This window comes from Heterocephalus glaber, unplaced genomic scaffold (assembly GCF_053883595.1).
Source record: "Heterocephalus glaber isolate CG9 unplaced genomic scaffold, H.glaber_assembly_v1.0 deba00001571, whole genome shotgun sequence".
NCBI lineage: Eukaryota > Metazoa > Chordata > Mammalia > Rodentia > Bathyergidae > Heterocephalus > Heterocephalus glaber.
In genome coordinates this window covers 9,968,489-9,981,592 of record NW_028258356.1, presented here as the reverse complement: position 1 = coordinate 9,981,592, position 13,104 = coordinate 9,968,489, and the positions used below count along the sequence as shown (strand labels likewise).

At 35.9% G+C, this 13,104-nt stretch overlaps 1 protein-coding gene across 13 annotated transcripts in view; it reads right to left on the bottom strand.

Moving 5' to 3' along the window:
* The window catches only part of Syt1 (synaptotagmin 1), a 531,406-nt gene extending 518,607 nt beyond the window's left edge, over window positions 1–12,799 (bottom strand). For 7 of the 13 annotated variants that reach the window (XM_087192504.1, XM_087192503.1, XM_087192512.1 and 4 more), the window contains exons 1-2: window positions 12,616–12,799; window positions 12,401–12,521 (exon numbers count right to left, since the gene is read on the bottom strand). The gene's annotated coding sequence lies outside the window, so the exon portion shown is untranslated. Of the gene's footprint in view, window positions 1–12,400 lie in introns of all 13 variants that reach the window. The other 6 variants (XM_087192509.1, XM_087192506.1, XM_004844995.4 and 3 more) reach the window with 1 other exon arrangement.
* Between the last annotated feature and the right edge of the window lie 305 nt (window positions 12,800–13,104).

Here is a 13,104-nt window from a genome sequence, read left to right as displayed (position 1 = left end):
TTGAGTGGTATTGTTGTTTCACATAAGGTAATATGCCTTTGTAAGCATTTGGTTTACTGTCACGGAGTGACCTAGGTAGGCTTGGGTTATTAAGTTCTTGAAATCAGGATATGAAACCAGATAGAGAAAAATAATTTCCGGTTGATGTTCCAAGACCTGTGTTGTCTAAATGATAATCGACACAGAATGATTTGTTTTATTATGTTCTCAGTGTTTATTTACTTTTTTTTCAAAATCTAGAGTTTTGTAGGATATAATAAAAATATACTCAAAAGGAAATTACACTGAAAAAGTCATTACCATGATAAAAAGCCAAGGTTTTTAAATTCATAGAAATAATAAAATTGGAGTTAAGCTTTGTATTTAATTCCCTCAGAAAATGGGGCCAAAAGGTGAAAAGTTATTAAGATTTAACAAAAGAGGGCTGGGGATTTAGCTCAGTGGTTTCGCCGCCCGCTGCGCAAGCACAAGGACCCGAGTTCGATCCCCAGTACCAAAAAAAAAAAAAAAAAAAAAAAAATTTAACAAAAGATATACAGACAAATACATGCCATAAAAGAAAAGTAGTTTCTCTCCTAAAGATGAAAATAGATTAGGAAAATATATATCTATAAAACATTGAAGGATGCATTTAGAAATCAGGGTAGAAATAACATGTATCCCATGGTTGTAACTATTAAAAGACCTCAGCATATGATAACAGATTAGAAAAATGTTATGCCAAAATGAAAAACTATATATTTACAAGATGCTCAGTGTAGAAATCACATATATTCCATAGTTGTAACTATTTAAAAAACCTAAGTATATGAGAACAGACTAGAAAAATGTTACACATATATGAATTACCATATATTTAGAACATGATCAAATTTTATGTGATTATTCTGCTTTGAAAATTTCTTTAAAAATATTTTTAGATTGTTTTCAAATAAAATATTAAGGCAGAGTAAAACTCATGAAAACAGTGTTTTAGTATATGTGCTGCCAAAGCGAGCACGAAAACAGTGTCTTAATATCAACACTATTCTCTTGTAATTATAGTTCCTGTTTTTCTTAAGTTTCAACTGCTATATTTTTGGATGTCCACACTCTACTGTTGCTCTGTGTAATTTATTACTCTGTTTTATGGTTTTTTGGTGTTTATGACTCTATTTGATAGTACTGTGATTATGTTTTGTGTTGTTGTTAATTGCCTGTCTTTACTTCTAGATGTAAGCTCCCTAAAAGCAGAGAACTTGCCTGCTGTGTGTACCTCTATATCCCCAGCATCCAAAAGGTGGCTGGCACATAACTGTCCTTACTGATGAAATACATTATTCTCAAATGTTTTGTTTGCAATTTGGGATATAACAAAGAGAAGATGTACATTATTTTTGTACAAATTGATTTTGTTGAGCCTGTAGCAAATATGGGGAGTTAAAGCAACTATTAATAAAGCATGATAACATCCTTGAAATGGTTCTTCCCTCAGAAAGCTAACAAAAAAATTAGAAATTCTCTTTCATACACAGTTGGCCCCACACATATCTTTAGTTTGTTGATCTTAGCTCTACTGAGCTGATCACTCTAACAATCTTTAAGTCCTATAAATATCTGCCTATTGTATATATAAGGAAGCAAAGATTCAACCACAGATGGTGCTTAGTCTCTAATACTCAACCTTTTGTTTTCATATTGCTATAATTATAACAGTTGTTACATTATTGAATACGTTCACACTTCTTGGTAATGGCTATAGCTTCAAATCTCCATGTACCACACTGTCCCATATTCTCAAATACTGTGGACCCTTGCTGGAACACCCTGGATCTGCCCTGGAGGATCAACTAAGGGGTCAGTATCTGAATAACATTTGTCCTCGGGGAGTCTCTGGTTAGCACTGCGGCCAGCCGCCATCCTCTTTGGTGGTTCACTGCCTGAACCTTGCTACCTAATATTTGTTGCTTTTGCCTAACTTGATCTAACCATCTTCCCTCTTGTAGCAGAACACTTTTCCACGTTGGACTGATGCTATGTCCAGCTCCCAAACCCTGGATGACACAAGATCCAGGTCTAGATAAACACTGCATATCAAGGGCCTCTTCATAGGAGTAGGGTTAAGACAAGTATCCCAGGTTGTTCCAATCAAGATTATCCCATAAATTTTTGGGAAAATAAAGAAATTATTTCTACATTGAGGTTTCTGATACAACCCTGTTCTCTCTAAGAACATTCTTTCTACTGTAAAAAAATGTCTGGCTCCCACCCCTCAACTCTGCAAAGCACAAAAATGTTAGTTACAAAGAGAGGTAGTGGTGGAGCAGTGGAAAGGAAAATAGACTTTGTCCTGAGAATATGATTTGATTTCCCTTTTCCAGGTATGACAGAAGCCAGAATATTCCTGAACTTTATTGTCATACAAGCTTCAAAATACTTTTTCTGCTTAAGCCATTTTGAGTCAGATAATATGGTAACATGTGAAAGTTTTCTTGGAATTAAAAAGAAAAGGAGCAGGAGTCAAATCTGCCATATATTAACAGAGTAGCAGACAGTATCAGATACTATAATATTTGTATTCTTGATTGAACAACACTTTTAATGGTGAAATAGCTTACTCAAGTTTATTTTTCTGGGTCAATGCTAATCCAAGTTTGATGCCTCTATTATATTACCATGATGATAATATTGACCCAAACAATGAAGTGGATAAATTAGCCTGACCCTCATTACTCTCTTTTGGTCATCTCTTGGGCCACAATTTATGCTTCCTCTTCTACCTTTTATGTATCTAATGATAATGTGATTGCTTTTAGTTGAATATTGTCTCTGGATAAGTTATAGATGGCTTTGGTTTGATTCCATGTTCCATTATGTAAGGTAAACCTGGATAAGTTACTTAAATATTCTTTATCCATTATCTTAACATTAGAAATTATAGATAAATAAGCAGTTATCCCATAGGGTTGATGGTAGTATTAAATGGCACGAAGAATCAAAAAACATACAGAAAAGGGCTGGTAAGAAGAAATAATAATATGATTAGCTTGTCTATGTTCAAATATCCCTATAAATGTCTATCTTGTGCTCCAAATAATCTTACATACATCTTATAAGCCTTTCCCAATTAAAAGTACTATTTCCTTATATCAGATCAAGCATGAAGTCAATTATATTAATTCACATTGCAGTGCCGATGGCTATTAACCATGTCCCACAAGTGTGTTTGATTCTTAACATATTGCCAAGGGATGGGCTTCACATTAGCGCTGAATCAGAGTCAGGGTTTATATGCTCGATTAGGGTAAAGTGTTTAACTGGTCTGCCTTGGAATTGAAAAGGAAAAGCAACAATACAATTGACAAGTTCTATTAATTTTAGGAAAACAGTGAGAAATGGTGCATGTGAGTACCAATGAAGAGGACGAGGAAAGATGAGGTTTAGAAATAAGAAAAAAATTAATGACATCACAGAGATAAAGCAATGATGAAAGGCCAACTGAGTTAGTAACTCAAGCTTAGTGACTTCTCTCACAGACTGGAAAGTATACCTTGAATAAATTTTATAAACATTTAATTTATTTGAAAAATTGAATCATGGAAGTGAGAACATATTAAATTTCCCTTATCTTTTCAAAGAGGTAAATAAAGACTGAGTCTAATACTGAATGATGATGATAGATTTGTGTTTTTGTTAAGCAAGAACAAACTAGTTGTTATATTTTGAGGTAATTCCAAAACATACTGATTTCTTTATTAAATGCTCAGGCAGTATGATTCAATAAACAAAAGAATTTAAAAGGTTTTCTTAAGAATGTAATTACACGCATCTAACTTAACAATTGATTCTTTATCATTGTACCTGTAAAATAGAGAATCTATAATCATGATTGAATTAGGCAACATAAAGGAAAAAAACCCCATTGCTATACACCTATCATGAAAATGATAACTCATTACCATTCCAGGAGCAAATAGAAAAACAGAGTTTCAGATAGTACATTATAGTAGTTTGGATTTAAAACATGATTACTGTGTTTTTCTCCGATCAGTTTTGCTCTAGAGATTGTCAGCAAGAAGCCTTTATGTACCAGATCTTACAAGCATTCAAATCACAGCATATTCCATTTAAATGTACAAATTATGTAAACAAATTAAGAGGTTTCTCTTTTATTTATCTATACGTATGCTTTGTGAAGCTAATCTAAAGTGTATACAAATTAGGAATTAAATTTCTTGCTTGTTGACAAAAAACTGAATCCAGCTGGTAGAGATGACAATGGGCCCAAAACTACCAAGCTTCCATTCAGTGAGTCTATAGAAAGGTAATTCATAAAGACATTTTTTTTTTAAAGTAAAGCAATGAGGTACGGGGATTTAGCTCAGTGGTTCCAGCGCCTGCTGCACAAGTGCAAGGTCCTGAGTTTGATCCCCGGTTCCAAAAAAAAAAAGTAAAGCAATGAAAGAAGTAAAACTGAAATGCAAAAATAGAAAGCAGAGAAACAAATGTAGAAGGGAAGAGCTGAGAAACTAAGAAAATCTAAGGGAAAGAATACAAAGAGATTACTATATTATTCTCATAGCCTGAGAACTGAACAAATCTCTTTTATTCCAGCAGTGAGAGTAGTAAAATGCTTCAATGCATACGTACAGGTTTAAAAGTCCAGAAGTTAAGAGAACTAAAACTGTTGCTATGTGCTAAATATATAAATGATGAACCAGATTCTCAAACGCATAACAGAACCTCTCTCCTTTACATTTTGCTGAAGGAGTAGGCTCTTGCCTTTCATCAATATTCATTTTTATGTTGTCGAGGAGTTGTTCAGAAAGTGTATATGATTCCCCTGAAAAAAAGTCACTGAGAATCTTCAATAGCAAGTATTTTTTATTTTTTAAAACAATTTAAAAGCAGGGCAGTTGTGGTTTAAGGGTATGTTGGTTTTCTTCTGAAATGTCATTGTTTTGAAATATTAGGTTCAGATGTAGCTCAAGGTGATTGTTTGGCTTTTAACATTTAACATTGTAATTTAATAAAATCACTAAAAATAGTCACCTTACTTATAATGTCTGTCATGTTCTTAACTAAGCTTTTAACACAATAATTTCCTCACATAGACAGTTGAAACCCAAGCACTTTCAGACATACAACAATCCTATTTACATAGATTTAAATATAAAACTTATGGCATTGGATTCTGAACATTGGTCAAAATAGGATGGTGGTGTTATTCCATTTATAGAAAAGGTCCTGATGCCCTAGGAATATGTTCTAAGGCCCAATGGTTCGCTTTAGTCATTCTCCAAATCTGATGAAAATGCTAGGGATCAGGCAGAAAGCCAGCCTTGTAAACCAGTCTCTGGCAGCCACTTCAAGTCAGAAGCAGATTTCTGTGCTTTGGCACCTTGTCTTTCTCCTGAGAAAGGGTATCAACTTTTCTTTCTAGTCTCACTAACTCAGAACCTCATTGCTAGAGGAGCCCACCTATGCCTTATAACCTGCTGCTCCACATGTCCTTGCCTCAAATTTGGTTGTCATTTATTCAAATAGCATTTGTAGATTTTTTTTCTCAAAAATTAGCAGATAGGGAGTTTCCATATTTTATAGATGATAAACAAGGATCTATTTATATTGTGTAGATTAGAGAAGACTAGCACATTATGAGGGAAAACCACACTCACTTGGCTCTTTCTCCTTTTCAATGAGACCAGAAAATTCCAAACTGGCCTTTCAGTAATTAAGAACTGTCTGCTGCTGTGATACTATATTGTTGTTTATATATGCTATATCTCTCACATACAATTATGTCTAAATACTTTATGAATATTCCATCCTACATACAGGTATGAAAATGCCAAAATGAAATACAATGTTTTATAAAATCAATAAGCACAAACGAAAAAAATATATAAAATAATGCATCCTAAAAGCAATCTTACATATGATGTTTCAAAATAATATTTAGAGATTCTGTAGAAAAAAACCCCCCTGATTCTCAATTATCTGTAATCATGAGGATGAAGTACATGCATGTTTCAGGGTCTTTAGCACAAGACACAGATGGATTTTGGAAATATAATTGGGAACTCATTTTTACAATTATTTCAGTTTTTTACTTGGATGTTAGGTAAAAAACGCTATACTGACTCACAGTTTAAGAGCTTCACCTATGGATCACACCTAAGTAACATACATACATACATATACAAATCAATTAAAAAAATGCTATTTTGCCAATGGCCTAAAACTTACATAACACTCTATATCACATATTAAAGTGTAACGCAAGTTTGGTACAGCTGTGTATGATTTGCCTGAGTACTTCCAAATGCCTTTCCCCCCCATGTCAACGAAAATATACTGAGGAATTTCACTTAGCAAACCTGTTATGGTTTAGATCTAAAATGTCCCCCTGAAAGCTCATGTGTTCAGAGGCTGGGCTTTTTTGGAAAGTGATTGAATCATGGGGATGCTGTACTCACACGTAGGTGAATCCACTGAAGAGATTAGAGCTGAATGTGCTGTTAGGAATCAGGGTTTGGTGGAAAGAGATAGAGCCACCCTTTCCAGCTGTTCTCTTTGCTCTCTGCTTCTTGGCTGCTGTGGGTTGAACAGCTTTCCTCTGTCCATGTGCTTCCAACAGTGCCATTGCCACTTTGGAGCCAGCTGAGCATGGACTAAAACCATGAGCCAAAATAAACCTCTCATCCTTTAAATTGTGGGTTTGGGGGGTTTTATCCCACCTACAAGAAACTAAGACAAAACCTTCTTCCTACCCAGATTAGGCATGAGGTGACTGATAAGCAGGCATCCCAGAGAGAAAATGTGTCTCAGGTAGAGCAGAAAGTGGTACCCTGGAGGTCACACCAAGGGAGTTTTCACATTTTGGCTGGCTTCCCTGCTTTCTCTTCTAACCTCACATCACTAAAATGATGGTGTGGATAGAGAGGATGAGGAGAGACAGTACTTCTCACTTCAACAATTTCAGGGTAGGGATATTTTACATTTAAAACTTTAGTTGTGTTTGAGTGAATCTACACTTTTTATCATTGTTTAATTAGGTGAATTGTTTGCAAAAGAAAAGAAAGTCCTTATCACAGAGAATAACACATAACTACTTTTTCTTATATATAAGGCCCTTTGGCAAATATAATAATTCTATTCATTTTAGAATTATTAATTAAGCTACACTTCACAGAATATCAGATTCATTGAGACGGAGAGGGAGAGGGAGAGGGAGAGGGAGAGGGAGAGGGAAAGGTACATGTGATGAAATGTTTGACAGAGCCATCAGAAAATTTAATAAATTATATCTTTAAAAAATGGTTTCATCAGATTCTTGCACAAGCATAGGAGGTGACAGTGTAGCTATGGAGGAGAGGACATGCTTAGTTAGCATGCATAAGGCCCTAGGTTTGCTCTCCAACAAAAAGAAAAGAATAGGAAAAAAGAGAGCTAGCTTAAAGTCCATTTTCCATTTTACATGGAAAATTTCCAGCTCTCATTTTATAGAAATAGCTACGAAATTGAAGACATTTATTGTCTTCATTTGCTTAATGATTTTCCATAGGTCTTTTTTATTAAAATGTCTTCCTATGTACATAATTAATGCAGTAACTATAAAGTACATGGAACATTTAAAGAAATGACCAGTATATTTTATTTGTTTCTCTATAACAGTAACAATCAAAATGATGAACTTTAACCTTGTCTTATTTACAATATTAGGAAATTATGGAAACCAGTGTAGATCCCTTTCAAGTACTGAGTGTGTCTGCAAAGAGAAAACCAACTCAAAGAGAATTAGAAATACTCCTAAAGAATTAGAACTTAAGGTTAAAATAAACATAAAATTATAGAAATTAGACAAATAGAATTATTAGAGAAATAAAGATTAAAATATGTCAAACACATAACAAAAAGTTCATTTCTAACATTACCAAAATGTGCTGTTTTAACTCCACAATGGGTTTTAATTTCTTTCAGAGCTCTCTTGTTTTTAAATTAATGAAAACTTGATGTCACTGTAGAAGGTTTCTTTACAATTGGACAGGAAAAGTATTATTGAAAACTCAAAAATAGTTTTTCTAGTGCTTACTATTTCTACAACATAATAATAATTTAATCCTTATTTTAAACAAAGTTTTCACTTTTTAATAAACAAAGGCCATAGTTTTATTCATACAAAAGGATGGCAAGCCCCTTTGTAATAGGCAGCATAAATTTGTAATACAATTTAAAATAAAATTATTTTCCTATTGCTGATGGATACAAGTACAGTGATATTAGAATGTTCTGCTACCATAGTTAATCTTATAGTCATTATAAAAGCAGCTCTTCGGGAACTTATGAAAGTTCAAAGAAAAATGGCTATTTTCTTTGACTTGGAAAGGTTAAATTTCTTCCTAAGAAAATGGACACACTTACTGAAGAGGTTTGAGTTAACTTTCAACATTACTAAAAATAATGATCATTTCTTGAAGAACTAAATGTAATGATATCAATTTATGTCCCTCTAACTCAAAAAAACAATGATAATTGTGTTGTTCATTTGTATACAAAAAATTAAGTTTACCTTAATGGAAATGATGCAAGAAACATTTGCTGAAAGCCGTGGAAAGAGAAACTATCACCTGTCATATCCAAATCATGTAAAATTATGATTTTGACCTTTTGGTTAGCTGTATGTAGATGCATCCTCTTGTATGAACAATTTCAAAAATTACTACATGTAAAAAGCACTTCTCCTCAAACCATAGAAACTGTCTGTGAAAGCAATGATCTAGGGCCCCACTGAGAGTGTCTCTGGGTAGTCATTGCCTTTCAGCCAAAAAGCCATTAAAAGGATCCCCAAACATTGCTATCTTTCTTTAATTGGTACTTTTGACAGGAGTATCCCCTAGTTTCACCAGAGTGCATCCTATTAGTTTCTTCTTCCACTTAAAAATGTTATATAATTTTAGAATATAAAAACACATACAAATGCATATTTACATATGTATATCTACCCTTAAATCCAAATCGAGATTATTTTTACACTGTCATATAACTTTATCCCTTTTTAAATAGCTTTGATCAATTTTTATGAAAATAAATTCAACCAGAAAGTAACTTGCATTAAACTTTTATTCAGATACATTAAAGACAAATAAATCACTTAAAACTTTTTAAAAAATCACAGGTGGTTCAAATATTTAATTAAAAACTATTATCATTTAGCAAAAAGCTTGCAAGATTCATAGTTACATTATATCATGGCAGAAAGTCTAACTTTGGTCTGAGATATTTTGTAACATTATGCCAAAATCTTACGTTATCTAACAAAATTGTTTTATTTTTTGTTTTTTCTCAAAGTTGTATAATAATTACCTTTAGGAAAATAAATATTGTGCTCCTGTCCTGTTATATAAACTGTAAATCACAAAGAGCTATAAGTATTTCAGGTTCATATAGTTATCTATGTTAAGTATGGATTTCTTAAAACAGATGATTCTATTTTGGAAATTTAAATTGCTTCAATATGCTCACATCAAAAGAGATGAATTAATAATATTACCATGTGTTATCAGACTAGCTATAAGTTCCAGTTAAGTTTCAGGTTTGTAGTACATTCTACATTTTATTTGTTAATATTAAATCATTTTACAAGCATAGCTAAGACAAGTTAGCATCTCCTATTTTTATTTTTAGTTAACCTGAAATCTAATACACAAATCTTACAAATATCATGTTTTTCATTTTCATATTTCTTGATTAGAACTATCTGATAATTTTCCCTGATAAACTAGTATCCTCCATTAGAAAATGAGGTTCAAAACTACTCAATAATAAATCTTTGTGATGTTGTGTTTTAATGAAATGAGTGTTTTAGGATTCCCCCTGTCTAGTTGTTCTGATAAAAAGTCATTAAATATAATTATAATATTTATTCTGAAAGACTAATAAGATTCACTAGAACCTCATTTTAAAGGGAGAAAAACATGGTGATATGAAATCATGACACTAAGTGATCTTCCTAGGGTAAAAATGTATCATTCCTATAATATATCTCTCCACAATGCATCCACTAGGTTCTGGAATTAGTTTGGACTTTCAAAACATAAAAGCTTAATTTTTCAGAAGTATGTGAAAAACTATATACTAATATGCATCTTTTTTATATGTTATTGTTATAATAACACTTGCAAAGAGAGATGAAAATAAATATCACAATCCAAGCCCAAACTTTCACATTTTCCTAAGACAGTAGAGAAATAAACAAACAAAATCTTATTTCAGTCACATGGAAAGCTGTTGGTTTCATTTTGCACATCTTTTCATGTCTAAACTTGTTAATTCAGTGGTACATACACATAAGGTAATTAAGTGATTGCCCTTTTGTCCTTGTAACCAAAAGGTGGCACCTCTAAAAATTAGAGTTAGCTTTCAACAGAGACACTGAAATTTTTAAAGTCATTTAAATGTTAAAGCCCTAGAAAGAAAGAGCGAGCGTGTGTGTGTGTGTGTGTGTGTGTGTGTGTGTGTGTGTGTTTTGTGTGTTATGAGGTGATTCTGTCTAGGTAGGGAAGATGATGGTCTTAAATGGAAAATGGTTTCTAAAACAGCACATATTACATGGATAACGCATGAAACCAGCTCTTCTGTAAGTTTGTGTATAAACTTGCCCATTAAAGATATTTGGTGAAATACTTTCTACACTGCATAGGCTAGTTGGAAGATGGAGCACATATCTTTTTAAGAAAAAAAGGTATCCTTTTCTCAAGTGGACATCTTGTGAAACAAAAGAAAAGAAAACAAAACAAAACTAAAAGGACTTGCTATTTCCACTGATAATCAAAGGAAAGGATTTATCTAGATGCTAACACCTGGCGACTTCTTTGTGCTTCTCTAGGACCCACTTGGACTGCTTTCCCAGTACATCTAACTAGACAGCTCTCTTTCCTTCCTCTCATCTGAGAGTAATCACTTAGCTGTCTCTGATGAATAATATCAAAGAAGATGGAATTAAAGGCGGTTGAAGCTGTTTTCAAGGCTCTGTTCAACAAGTTCTGTTTACTTGATCTATTATTCAAGGAGCCAGGCCCACAATGTTGTTTTGGTGTCTTTCTCTTTCTGTTAACAAGGGAAGAGAAGGGAAATGCTTTCCCTTTCCAGCTTTTTAAAATGTTAGGCTATCTTTCTACCATGACTTTGGAAACTTTGTCCCAGTACAAGAGGATTCATAGCCACCTGAGCCTCTGTGTGCCTTCCAAAGGGAATGTTGGGACTGCATAAACATCATCTTACATCTATTAAATGTTTTCATGTTAATGGAAAATAAGCCAAAGCATGAGTTTGATATGCATGCCATAAAACTCAAGCAGATAGGACAAAGGTAAAAGAAAATGAAAATTCATACACAAATGTAGATTTAGTACAAAAGATAAAGTTGCTTTATTTCACCAAAGGGTTAATATCTGAGAAGTAAATGTCAACATAAACACAAAGCTAACTAGATTAGCTTTCTCAAAGTAGAATGGCTAGGCTCCTGATAATACTGGAGTCACTTACAAACCTTTCAAAACTTTACATATTTTGCTCCTCCTAACATAAAACCCCTATCAAAGAACCTCAAGAAAGCCATAATCTGTTTTTATTTTGCTTTTTTTTTTTTTAAACTCAAGTACCCTCAGAGTTCAGGCATTAACACTGGTGTGCAATACCACATCGTCAGCCCCAGGACAGGAAAAGTCAGATGGCTGGCGCTGAAAAGCAACAGCAATTAAGCGGCTGACTGACTGTAGGTTGATTTTTGTTCCATTTGAACCGATCAAGTGAGAAACAGAGCCTCTTTCAAGCAGGAATCAAGTCAAACTTGATGCTTCCTCCCTCTGACAGCAGGAGCTGGATGGCGGGTCTACTCCCTCCTTCAGTGTAATTCCTTATTCAATTTAATTGCTTTCTGTACTCTAATTTTCACAGGGGTTGGAGTTTGTGTTGGTTCACCCCCCTCCCCGCCAAAGGTATCATTACCCTCTCCCTCTAAGAAAAGCAATCATCTCCAGGGGGAGAAAGAAAGAAACCTTGTTCGAGGAGGGGGGGGGGAGAGGGGGAGAGAGAGAGAGAGAGAGAGAGAGAGAGAGAGAGAGAGAGAGAGAGAGAGAGAGAGAGAGAGAGAGAGAGGTGGAGGACCAGAGAAAGAAAGAGGAAGGAGAAGATGGGGGATGCCCAGTGTCAACTCCATTCCCTGAATCACCAGCGCTGTGCAAAGTGCTTTTCCAAGAGATGCACATGTGGTCTCTTATTTCTCACAATAGGCCACCCGGGGATCCCTCCCTAGGTCTTCCACCACCCAAATCCAAGTATAACAAGAAGAAAATCTTCCGGACAGATTCCAGCGCACAGGCACCGCCGAGGTGGCCCTGCCGGGAGTCCCCCGCCTTACCTGGAGGGAGGACCAGGAGGTGGTGCCGGCTTTCGGTCCTCAGCGCTCTCTTCCTCTCCCCGCGGAGACCTGTGCGGAGCACTCGCTACTCTCGCTGCTGCCTCCGCTAGAGAGGGGCAGCCTGCAACACAAAAGGGGTGTGTGGGTGTGGGTGTGTGGGAGGTTTTCCAGGGCCACCAGCTGGTCCCAGCTGGCCGCCCCCACCTTACACACACCTCGTGGGGCACTGGGGCCCCTCTTAGCCGAGCACCACCCTGGGGGCTTGCCCCGGGTGCAGCCCCAAGTTGCCGGTGCTGCTCGGTGCTGCCTTCGCTGCCGCCGCAGGAGGAGGAGATGGAAAGACACTGGGGGCAGGACTCGGTCTAGAGCATCCCCACACTGCAGCTTCTCCGGAATCCCTCCAGTGAGGAGGCGGCCGCCCATCATCTCCCAGCCTCTGCTGCCTGATTGGTTCCACCCCGGTACGCTGCGCTGCGAGCCAATCGGCGCGCACTCACAATAGGTGGATCCGCTCAGCCAACAGCGCCCATCCCAGTTCTGAGTGTCTCTCCATCCCCACAGCGGACCGGGACCCGAGAAGGGGGAAGGGGGGGCAAGTAAGAGGGGAGCACATCCCAAGGAGACACTCTCAAGGGCGTCTGCTGGGCCCTCTGGGCGGGCTCGGGGATGCCCACGACCTGTTCAGCAAGCCATCTATGCACAGG